The sequence below is a fragment of the Notechis scutatus genome, chromosome 4 (genome assembly GCF_049901735.1).
Source record: "Notechis scutatus isolate UNSWTSFEM ecotype Mainland chromosome 4, rNotScu1.2, whole genome shotgun sequence".
Lineage (NCBI taxonomy): Eukaryota > Metazoa > Chordata > Lepidosauria > Squamata > Elapidae > Notechis > Notechis scutatus.
This window is the reverse complement of record NC_142012.1, coordinates 24196937-24208398: the sequence shown is the minus strand read 5'-3', so window position 1 is coordinate 24208398 and position 11462 is coordinate 24196937.

Genomic DNA, 11462 nt, shown 5'->3' with positions numbered 1-11462 from the left:
CAAGGACACAAATAAAAGAAGGGGAGGGAGGAAGCAACCAAAGCCTGTCCTGCTCTCCGGCTCAGCGGCTTCGGTTTCCTCCCGCCTCGTTCCTCTCTCAGTCGCTCTCTCGCTCCTCCACCAGCCCAGGAAGAAACTGCTTCAAAGAAGCCGGCAGGGTGGCTTTTCCTGCGCAGCTCCTCCGGCGCCCGCTCACCCCCACCCCGCCGCCAATCAATCCAGGTTCAATCCAGTGCTCGCTCTGCCTGCCTGCCTGCCTTCGCTTGTTTCGAGCAGCTTCGCTGAGAATAATAACTATTCGCCTCTTTTATCAGCCGAAGCTGCTCCGAAACAACCAGAAACGCAGGCAGGCAGGCAGGCAGGCAGAACGGAGCACTGGATTGAACCGTGCGCGGGCGGCCGGGTGGGGGTGAACGGGCGCTTCGGAGGAGCTGCGGCGACAGGAAAAGCCACACACACACCCCGGCTTCTTTGAAGCAGTTTCTTCCTGGGCTGGATGTTAGAGGTCCATCGTAGCTCTGAATGATCCCTAAACAAGGACTACAGGAGCTTCCTAGGGAAAACACACTGACTAAATGCTCCTCATTCAATTCCTGTTTTCACCAAACAGAGATAAGAGAAACATCTGCATGAAATTTTGTAGCTACACAGCTGGGCAAGACCTAGAACTAGAGAGACTGCAGTCAGGTGTCTTTAATGCTAGTTGTAGGGTAAACAAAGTTTTGGGAATGGAAAATAGAATCTCCCCGGCCGGTCCTTGAAAAAGTGTTTCTGCTTGAAACTGGTCCCTGGTACAAAAAAGGTTGGGGACCACTGTCCTAAAGTATTCTAGATATGGTCTGAATAATGCAGACATAGAAAAGAGCAATTACTTCCCTTGATCTTGATACTATTTTTTTGTTTATGTAACCTGGGATTGTATTTTGTATACGGTTACATAAACAGCCCTATAGCATTGATGGCTCACGTTCAGCTCACGATCTATCAAGACACACAGATCTTGCATGAACTGCTGTCAATTATAGCTTCTCCCAATCTATCCTCATGCTTTTGATTTTTTTCCCCCTAGCTAAATAGACAATATACTTGTAGTGAAATTAATATTATTGTTTCCTGTCCTTTTAATTTGTCAAAATCCTATGGAATATTGATACTTTCCTCTAAAGCAGGAGTGTCAAACTTGCGGCCCATGGGCCAGATGCGTCATGCGCTGGCCAGGTCCATCCCCAGTTTAGTGAAGGGGGAAAAAGTCACAATATGCTAGGTAACAACAAGGTGACGTTGCAAGTTTGACACCCCTGGTCTAAGGAATTCATTGTGTTCCTCTCCCCTTGCCATTTTTATATCATACATAAAGCTGATAATCATTTTCTTACTGCTCATCCAAATCATTTATAAATACGAGGAAGAATACAAGACCTATAATAGGATCATAATCAAAATCACTTGTCATCTTTGTCCAGCTTGACATGGATAGATATACTGGACACAATTGTTCAACAAGTTTGATATTCAATATTAGTCCAGACCACATTTTATATCTTGTTTACTAGGCTTTCATAGGCAATTCTATTTTGCTGAAATCAAGGTACACTATGCTTAATGCATTATACTGATCTACTAAACTATTATGCTCTAAAAAGTAATCGTTTCTTTTATGTATTTTTTGTGATTAGTTCTGAATGAATTCCTGTTGGCTTCTATGAATATCCAGTAATTGAAGTAATTGAAGCCTTGCCAGAAGTACCTCAAGAAACAAATCAGGAGGAATTGGTTGTAGAAGAAGCCAGCTTTGCTATTTAATTACTCTTATTCCCAAATCAAGCACCCTCCTCTTAGCCTTATCCTCTAATTTAAAAACAAGAGGAATTAAAACTGAAAGAATAACTGAGCATCTAGAAAAGCATAGAAACAACAGAATAAGGATGCATTAGGTATACAGCTGAAATAGTGGACTGGACCCAAATTGAAGTAAAAGCCCTGGACAGGAAGACCAGAAAAATAATGACAATGAATTATGCCTTCTTCCATGCATTGATGTTGACAGATTATTTACCAAGGAGCATAGGTGGACCTGGAATATTGCAAATATACCAGATAGCTAAAGAAAATACATTAGATAGCTAAAGAAGAAAAAAGGGGGATTGAAAGGAAGTGAAGGAGGTGCACCACTTTGTGGTGTATTGTAGTACAGCACACTATGAAGGATTTGTTAGTTGCAAAGTTGTATCCGACCCATCACAACCCCATAAACAACGTTCCTTCAGGCCTTCCTGTCATCCACCATCTTCTGGAGTCCATTTAAGCTCACACCTACTGCTTCAGTGACTCCATCCAGCCACCTCATTCTCTCTCATCCTCTTCTATTGCCCTCAATCATTCCCAGCATTAGGCTCTTCTTCAGTGAGTCCTTCTCATTAGGTGGCCAAAGTATTTGAGTTTCATCTTCAGGAGCAAAGAGCAATCAGGTTTGATCTCCTCTAGGACTGACCGGTATGATCGCCTTGCAGTCCAAGGGACTCACAGGAGTCTTCTCCAGCACCATAGTTCAAAGGCCTCAATTCTTTGGCACTCAGCCTTTCTTATGGTCCAACTTTCACAGCCATACATTGCAACTGGGAAAACCATAGCCTTGACTATACTATGAAGGCTTACAGAATACCAAGGAGACCAAACTGGCCTGAATAAAAGACCAAATGAAGAATAGCAAAGAGACATGGCAAGGCAAAGTATTACATGGCCAGTGCATTAAAAAAAAAACCAGATAACAAGCCCTGACAATGGCCGAGAGAAGGAAAGTTGAAAAAGAGGTAGGCTAATTCTTGCTACCCAGAACCAAACCTTAAGAACAAGTGCATACAAAGCCAGAATTGAAAAGATACCAGATAACACTGGAAAGAAGCTGAAGAAATGGAATTACAGGTAGTCCTTGACTTACAATAGTTCATTTAGTGACTGTTCAAAGTTAGAGCATTATTGAGAAAAATGACGTGTGACTGTTTTTCACAATTAATAACCATTGTAGCATCTCCAGGGTTACATTATCAAAATTCAGGTGCTTGGCAACCGGTTTATATTTATGACAGTGGCAGTGTCTTGGGGTCATGTGATCATCTTTTGCAACCTTCTGACAAAGTCAAAGAAGAAGCCAGATTAACAACCGTGTTACTAACTTAACAACTGCAGTGATTCAATTACCAGCTGTGGCAAGGAAGGTCATAAAATGGAGCAATATTCACTTAACAACTATCTCACTTAGCAAGAGAAATTTTGGGCTCAGTTGTGGTTGTAAGTCAAAAGCTACTCGTATCTACCGTATTTGCCGGCGTATAAGACGACCCGGCGTATAAGACGACCCCCCACCACCACCGGAAACGCCTCCAGAAATCCCCGGGGCTGCAGCGGCAGGGCAGAGTGCCAGGGGCCGTGGGAAGAACAGGAAGGCTGCAGCCTCGGGCGGAGCGAGGCGAGCGGGATGAAGCGGAAGCGACGCAGGGGATCCAGGAAGCCAGAGGCGCCTTCGCTGCGCCAACAAGCATCCGAAAGCCGGCAGTGGATATACCGGCGTATAAGACGACCCCCCACTTGGAGGCATGTTTTTCGGGCAAAAAAGTCGTCTTATACGCCGGCAAATACGGTAGTTTGCTGCAAGAAGATCACACCGACTGACTCAGTGGTGGGATTCAAATTTTTTTACTCCTGGTTCTGTGGGCATGGCTTGGTGGGCATGGCAGGGGAAGGATACTTTAAAATCTCTAGTCTGAGGTGGTATTTGCCGGTTCTCTGTACTACTCAAAATTTCCACTACCAGTTCTCCAGAGCTGATCAGAACCTGCTGAATACCACCTCTGGACTGACTATATAACAGTGTGACAAGGGATAATAATGGTGCACTGGGTATATCTGCAAGAAATACCATTTGCCTACAAGCAAGAACTGATGGGACCACAAAATAGACAAAATAATAGAAAATGAAGAAGCTAACGCATTTTTGGAGTTTAAAATTTAAACAGCCAAGCACTGCCATGCAACATCCCAAATCTAATAACTGTTGACAAGAAAGACAAAAAAAATCTGGGTATTGCAATATTAGAGACAGCAGAAGAGAAGTGGAGAAAATCACAAAATATAAAGACTTGCAAATAGAAATAGAACAACTATGGCAAAAGAAAGCAAGGATATTACCAAAAGTAATAGGTGCCTTGAATGCAGTCCCAGAACATCTGGAGCACTACTTGAACACCATCCCCATCAGTTAATTGTAAAAGGCAGCTTTACTTTGAACAGTTTATATCCTGTAACATACCTTTACTATTAAACAAGAGCATCTGCATATCCCATGTCCTTGGGAAGGACTCGGTAGGTAAAAATCCCAAATCTAGTCTAAACAGCTGGCTGACTGTGCAGCCAACCACAATCACAAAATAATTTGCTTGCTTGCAGGATTATATTGGAGCTCCCACCTTCCATAAAAAAAGACAACTTGTGTAAAAATTACTACTTTTTCTTCATATATAAAGAGCAAACAGCTAACAGTAATTGATAATACTGGTAGATATGGAACATGATACTGGTAGATATGGAACATGATTTTTTTTGCAATGGCTGTTCATATAATTGGCCAGATTCATTAGCATACTTAAATATGGATTATTAAATAACCACAATTGATTGGGTTTGTGTATCATACTAGCTCCTTAGTCATAGCCTCACATAATATGATTAAACCAAAGCCATGGAAAAATGGGGGTTTCTCCCAGAGGACAAGGATATTTATTGTGAATGTGACACTATTCAAACGACTACCCATCTTTTACAGCACAGGGACTGATATGCACACAGAATACAATCTTGGGACCAACATGCACACAAAATGACTTCCTGCTCAGAGGTATCTCTGCCATCAATATGGCCTGGTATTGGGCTAGTACTAAATAAATTTATGTTTTTATTAAAGTTCTTAATATTTTTAAATATAAATTAATAATTTCCCCTTTCTAGTTCTTACATTTCTGATACGAAATGAGATGAAACAAGACAGACCAAAGCCAAACAAACCATATTAAAGCTTAGCCCACTGAGTGATCCAGGCAGTTAATTACACTTAGAATTAGTATTAGAATAAATGAGCTGGAAGGCATACAGTGTCCAAGGTTTCATTCATACAACAAAGTGTGGGTATAATTCCAAATATTTATGACTTAAGAGAGTAGAGACCAATAGTTATAACATTCCTCATAAATGGCTGTATACTCTTATTTACATGATAGCAACATTTTAATGGAATGTTAATATGTACAGTTCCATGCAATACCATGCAAATTATGTTTACATACAATCCTCTTTTAATTCAACCTATGTATAACTATTGTATCTTGGCTATAATTTAGATGACTATTAAATGTCAGGAAGAAGATTTCTGCCCCTTTTCTGTCATCTGCTGGAAATCTGGATATTTGTGGCCTAGAGAATCCTAAATATAAGGGCAGCCTTAAATTTGCAGTGCTTCGGTTGATCAAAAGTAAGCTGACTTTCTAGACTTTATGAAGGTTTGACACCATCATTAGCTGCTTCTGCTTTCATCTTTTAAATAGTATCCTTCCAAAAGCTTTGATGTGTATTCATGGCCTTATTTATAAATTTGTAAGTTACATGTTGCTGAGAAGTATCCTCACTGCCTGATACCAATATAATTATTATTTTGGTTAATTACTGGATGTTCTCAAATGCAAATTTAAGACACCAGCATATCTATCTCCTGAAGTAATGAGAAAAAATATGTATAAACAAATTATGCAAGCTCATTATAAAAGAAACACATTTTTAACCACAAATGAGTTTCAGAGCAATTAGAGTATTAAATTTGACCTTTCTGGGTCCTCAACCCTAGAGGGAAGAGACCCAATTAAATGACATTAAATAACAATGACCTAAATAGAAAAGGGTAACATAATTCAGTTGTTAAAGAACAAAACTTAAATTGCTGATGAAGGAATTTGGAAATGATCTCTAAAAGAAATATTTTACCAGAATATTAATATTTTAAACAATAGTGCTGACACTAGTTAAGTAGATTTAGCTCCCGTGTTCAAGTGACAGATATCCTAAATTAAAACAAAGGGAAGATAATTTCAAATATACCTAATGTATTATTATACCAAATTTTGTGAAAAACTTCATTTCCTTTGGGATTTCCCGAGTTTTTCTTTATTTTTGCTATTTTGTGTTATCAGAGGTGGACATAGGCAGGGGTGGGATTCAAATTTTTAACAACCGGTTCTGTGGGCATGGCTTAGTTGGTGGGTGTGGCTTAGTGGTCATGTTATTGGCTGGGTGTGACCAACTCAACATCACTCACATTGAGGCACGCATCTCCTCGCTTGGCCTCTCGTGACTGTGGGGATGCTGCAACAGTCCTAAGTGTGAAAAACAGTCATAAGTCACTTTTTTCAGTGCCACTGTAACTTTGAATGGTCACTCCACACAAGCAAAGGACCAGCAAAGGAGGGGGAAAAAACTCCAGAGATGTTCCTGAGACAGGAAGTCTAGTCCTGCCAAGAATGTAATAAGGATTAACGGAGAGGCAGTTCCTGTAAGCAACACCAGAATGTTTCCTTCCTGCCTTCCTTACAGGATTAGGCCAGTAATTTCTTCTAACAACCGGTTCTCCAAACTGCTTAGAATGTTAACAGCCGGTTCTAGCGAATAGGTGCGAACCGGTAGAATCCCACCCCTGGATATAGGTCCAATTGAATAGTTTCATTCAGTGCTGGCAAGTTGTTCATGTCCCGAGGCACCTCAGCATCATCAAACCATGATATTCCCATCTCTTTGCTTGAAAGGTGCTTTTTAGGTGCTTGGTGTGATGCACTGTTTGGTTTCTGCCAGAGATAACACCATCCATGTAGCCAAATATTCCTCCAGAACTTCAGACAGTCATTCAAATGCTTCTTAGTGAAGTTGAAAGAGGAATGCAGGTTCTTGCTGACCAATGGCTTCTTCCTTGTGGTACCATTCCCATTAATTCACTGCTTTTCTGATGGGGAAGTCATGCACACTGACTGACTTTTACCAAGACAAGAAAGATGTCCCTGCAATTCTAAGTTTCCTAGTGAACAATTTTATGTTGCAGTCTTGAAGTGATTTTGGGAGGACAGCCTCTCTTGGAAAGATTCGTGTTTGTTTCAGAACTTTTCCATTTCAAGATTGTATTTGTTGTACCAGTGGAATCCCAGAACTTTAGAAAAAATCTTGTGATCTTTTAAATACAGATAAACTTCAATGATTTTTAGCAAAGATTGTCAGGAACTTTTTTTGAGCAAGGAATGATGTACCTGTAGAAATTTTATTATGAGAACTTCACTGAAATGAATTTCAGAATTTCTGGCATTTTCAGAAGGGAGCTCTGGCCTACACAAATCCTAATTGTTTCATGAACTACTCACACAATTTGCCCTGGTGTGCAAAATGCTAGATTTGTTTTGCTTTGGTTTTGAACAAAAAGATTGAATGGTTGTTTGAATTCAGAGTTGGGAAAGATGAGTGTTGTCACCTTTAGGAAGATATATTGCCTACAAGTTCCAGGATTGCAAAAGAAAAGGCGTAAGTTTGCTCCAATTTGAAATAAGCAGGAAAAATGGATTTTTCCTCAATACAAGCCAGTGTTATCTGTTGGATAGATGTGGGGCCAATATTGAACTAGGTATTAAAATCATTTGTATGGAGATACTTGTTATTTAGGAACTTTTTCTCCAATTCCTATGGTCTGATTTCCTTCTCCCATCATTACTCTTTCCTAACATCACTATCATTCATTATCTGTTTAAAATGTCCTAGAACTCATCAAGTAGTTTTCTATATTGGTTTTTCATTCTTAAATTTTATCTTCCAACTTTGCTTTTATTTTGGATCTTTTGGTGTGACTGTAATTTTGAGCAGGTTAACCTCCTCTCCCACTTATTGTTCATCTTATTATTGAGTTTGATATCAGAAGTAATTAAGTATTTTGAGGTTAGGATTACTGTTTAGCTGGGATCTGAAAACATATTTTGTCCTGCAAGATGATGAATGCATCAAGGAACAGTTTTCTAAGGTCTTCTGACAAAAGTGTTTTAAAGACAGGCTCTTGAGTTTCATCTTTAGTTTATGAAATCAGACATATCCCATCTTTTTATTTTTATTTATTTATTTTATTTGTCAAGCAAGTATTAGATAACAGGTATAAGTATAAGCATGGTTATGAATACATGAAATGGATACGAATAAAAAAGAAACAATAGGACAGGGACGGTAGGCATGTTGGTGCACTTGGGCACGCCCCCTTTTTTTAACTTTTATAGGTCATCTAAGGCAGCTTGTATGTATACAAAAATAACGTTTTAAGAATAAATGTAAAATGTTAAGCACCACAGCAGCAGAGAGATTCAGGCTATGTTAAATGCAAGATGAATTAGTGATCATCTAATCATCTAATCTATTAATTAAGCTAGTAAAATCAAACCAGACCTCTATGGGATAATTCCAAAATTTCAAAATGGTAACCAGAAGAATCCCATCCTGAATATTCTGTCTGAGGCAGTAAGTTCTCAGATGTCAATCATCTCTGAAAGTAGGTAAGCTGATAACAATCCATATAGCAGATGGATGTCTCAAGTCTGTTTAGAGGTTGGTGGATCATAACAAATGCATAAAATTCAGTTAAAATACTAATAAACATAAATAAATATCCATTAAATGTAATTTAAAATAGCAAGAGGTCCAGTTAAAAATAAAAAATATTCCAAATGAAGTATGTTTCAGAAATGTAGCATTAATGTAACCTTAGATAAACCACATTTTTCAACATACTTTTCATTTCAATCTGGCATAGAATGTCAACGTACTGGCCATTTTTATAGGATCTTAAAAATAACTGAAATAAGGAAGCACTTGGAATATGGAATAACTATAGCATATAGTATTGTTTTTTTTAATAATATTGCCTAGAATATATTTAAAGTGTACAGTATTATTTGCTTGTTAGGAATCTAAAGCATGCAACAACTTCTGTTAGTGTGATTTAACTGAATTGCCTACAATACGCACCAGTAAATCTGACATAAAAAAGGATCCAGTGTTCATTTCCACATCAACTATATTTGTTTAGCAATCAAAATTACAGTATTCTTTACTTAGAAAGATAATTCCATAGAATGCAATCGTTCACATACAAATGCATAAACTATAATGCATTTGGGCTGAAATATTTTCTTATCCAAAAAAGAAGAGCAGATGTAATTACCCTGTAAAAAAGAGAATTAAAATGCTGTTAATCTACCCACATGATAAGTAAAGTTATCACTGAAATTCTAATTAAATAGGATGATTGACTAAGGTAGGACATCAAAGAAAAGCACCGAGTATGGTAAGTTGAAGTCTTATTAATTAGTCCACATGGAAGACATACCAGAGACGTCAAGCTGAGGCTGCTGCAAGGAGGAAAAATGGCAGACAAGGAAAAGTGTGTTTCTTTGAAGTTAGGAACGGAGATAGTGATGGAGGTAATTGTGTCTGACTGAATCCAGTAATGAAGAGACGTAAAGTCAGGCCCCAGAATTGCAGGCCAGAGCCAAGTAACGAATATGGGTATCCCCCTGCTGTGAAGAAACAGAATGCTGAACTGACTAATTGACCCAGTCTATCTCCCAGGAGCTGCCTGTTATTATTTATTAATTTTTAATTTCTGAATTATTTACATTCTGGGAAATTATTTTTGGCAGCCTGTTAAGAGCACCAGAGTTAATGGAGGACGAAAGAGGCTGCAACCAGAATTAGCAGAGATGGAGTCACAGGCCACTGGATTTAATGATTTTGGAAAGGATAATTGATTTCACACAGTATGTTACTTTATACTACTTTAGGGATACACCAGCTATTTTATTAATTGAGGAATAACCAACTCAGAAGAATATTTGAAGTGTAAATGAGTTGCGGGCTCAACTATTTATGCTCAGTCTTTCCCCCTTCTCCATTCGGAAGGCAGAAATTGGTTTCTTTAAACTTTCTGACTAAAACCCATTAAAAGGCAAGCTTTGGTGTATTTCAGTAAAACTTTTACAGAGTTCTGCTATAAATAAAAGCATTATAATACAAATAATTAACTATTGGATGGATAGATGGATGATAAAACACTGCATCAAAGTAAAAATCAATAGTTGTCATACTTAATAACTTTTCTAAATGAAACTAAAAATAATTCACTAAGTAATCATCACTTTAAAATTATGTATTGATGCTGGTTATGATATGATAATGTCTAATAATCTGCAATTTATTTATTTAAGGAAGTTTCAAGATAGTTGGAACAAAACTCAATTGTCCATCCTGGTTGACATAGAAGAAACATAGATTTTAATCATGACATTTATCTACCAAGGAGTGGAAGTGAATCTGAGAGCCAGCTGTTGTTTTAGTCCACATTAGTTTTTTTTTTTTACACTATTTATACTGAACAGCTGCAAGACTGTCAAGATTAACATAGTCTTCTCCTTGATGGTTAATTGTATATTGAATGTGATCTATAAATAAGGGTAAAAACTTTGTTTCTTTTACCTTTTGTTAGAGTTTGTGAAGAGTCTCCTTTTATTTTTAATAAAATGGCTGGTAAAAAGGAAGATTGATCGTGAACTTGCCAAATTAATGTGTTCTTACCATACATTTATTTTGCAGAGATGTATTTCTTCACGAGTATATTATATTAAAATCATGTCCCAAATTGTGAGCAGCAGAAGTGTCTATAAAGAAATAAAGGACAGGTTCTTTCCTCAACAGAGTATATGGTGAAGCTCTTCATGACTTCCCAAACTAAATGTTAGGAAAGTAAGCAATGTTATGTCAATATCTATCCTTGAAAAGATGGAAACATTATTTAAAGGATGATTTGCTAATGGAATATGATCAAATAGGATATAATCACCATAAAAGTATGTGTGTGTGTGTTGTTTTTTTTGGAATTAATTGTAGAAAAAGAGAAAAGTTTTGTTTTCAGAGTTTTAATGAGTTCCTTAAATATTTCTTTTTAATGGCTTATTTTTCTTGTATTTCATGAAGCTCTTTTTACTGAGAAGAACATACTAGCTTCAGTTAATATATTATTTTGTGGATTACATTATTGACAACTAATGAAGCAAGAAAGATAGACATTCTAAGTCGGGGTGTCAAATTTGCGGCCCATGGCCCAGATGTGTCACATGCTGGCCACGCCCACCCCCATTTTAGTGAAGGGAAAAAAGTCATGATACGTCACGTGATGACAACGTGACACCACGAATTTGACACCCCTTGTTCTAAGCCATGATGACCTGTGGCCTAGGCTTCAAGGATTGCTTCCTTTCGTCTCTCTCACAGTGTTACAGTATTCCTCAAGTATCCTCTTTTAGGCTACCATGAAGATTTTACCAAAAGGACAAACAAAGACAACAATG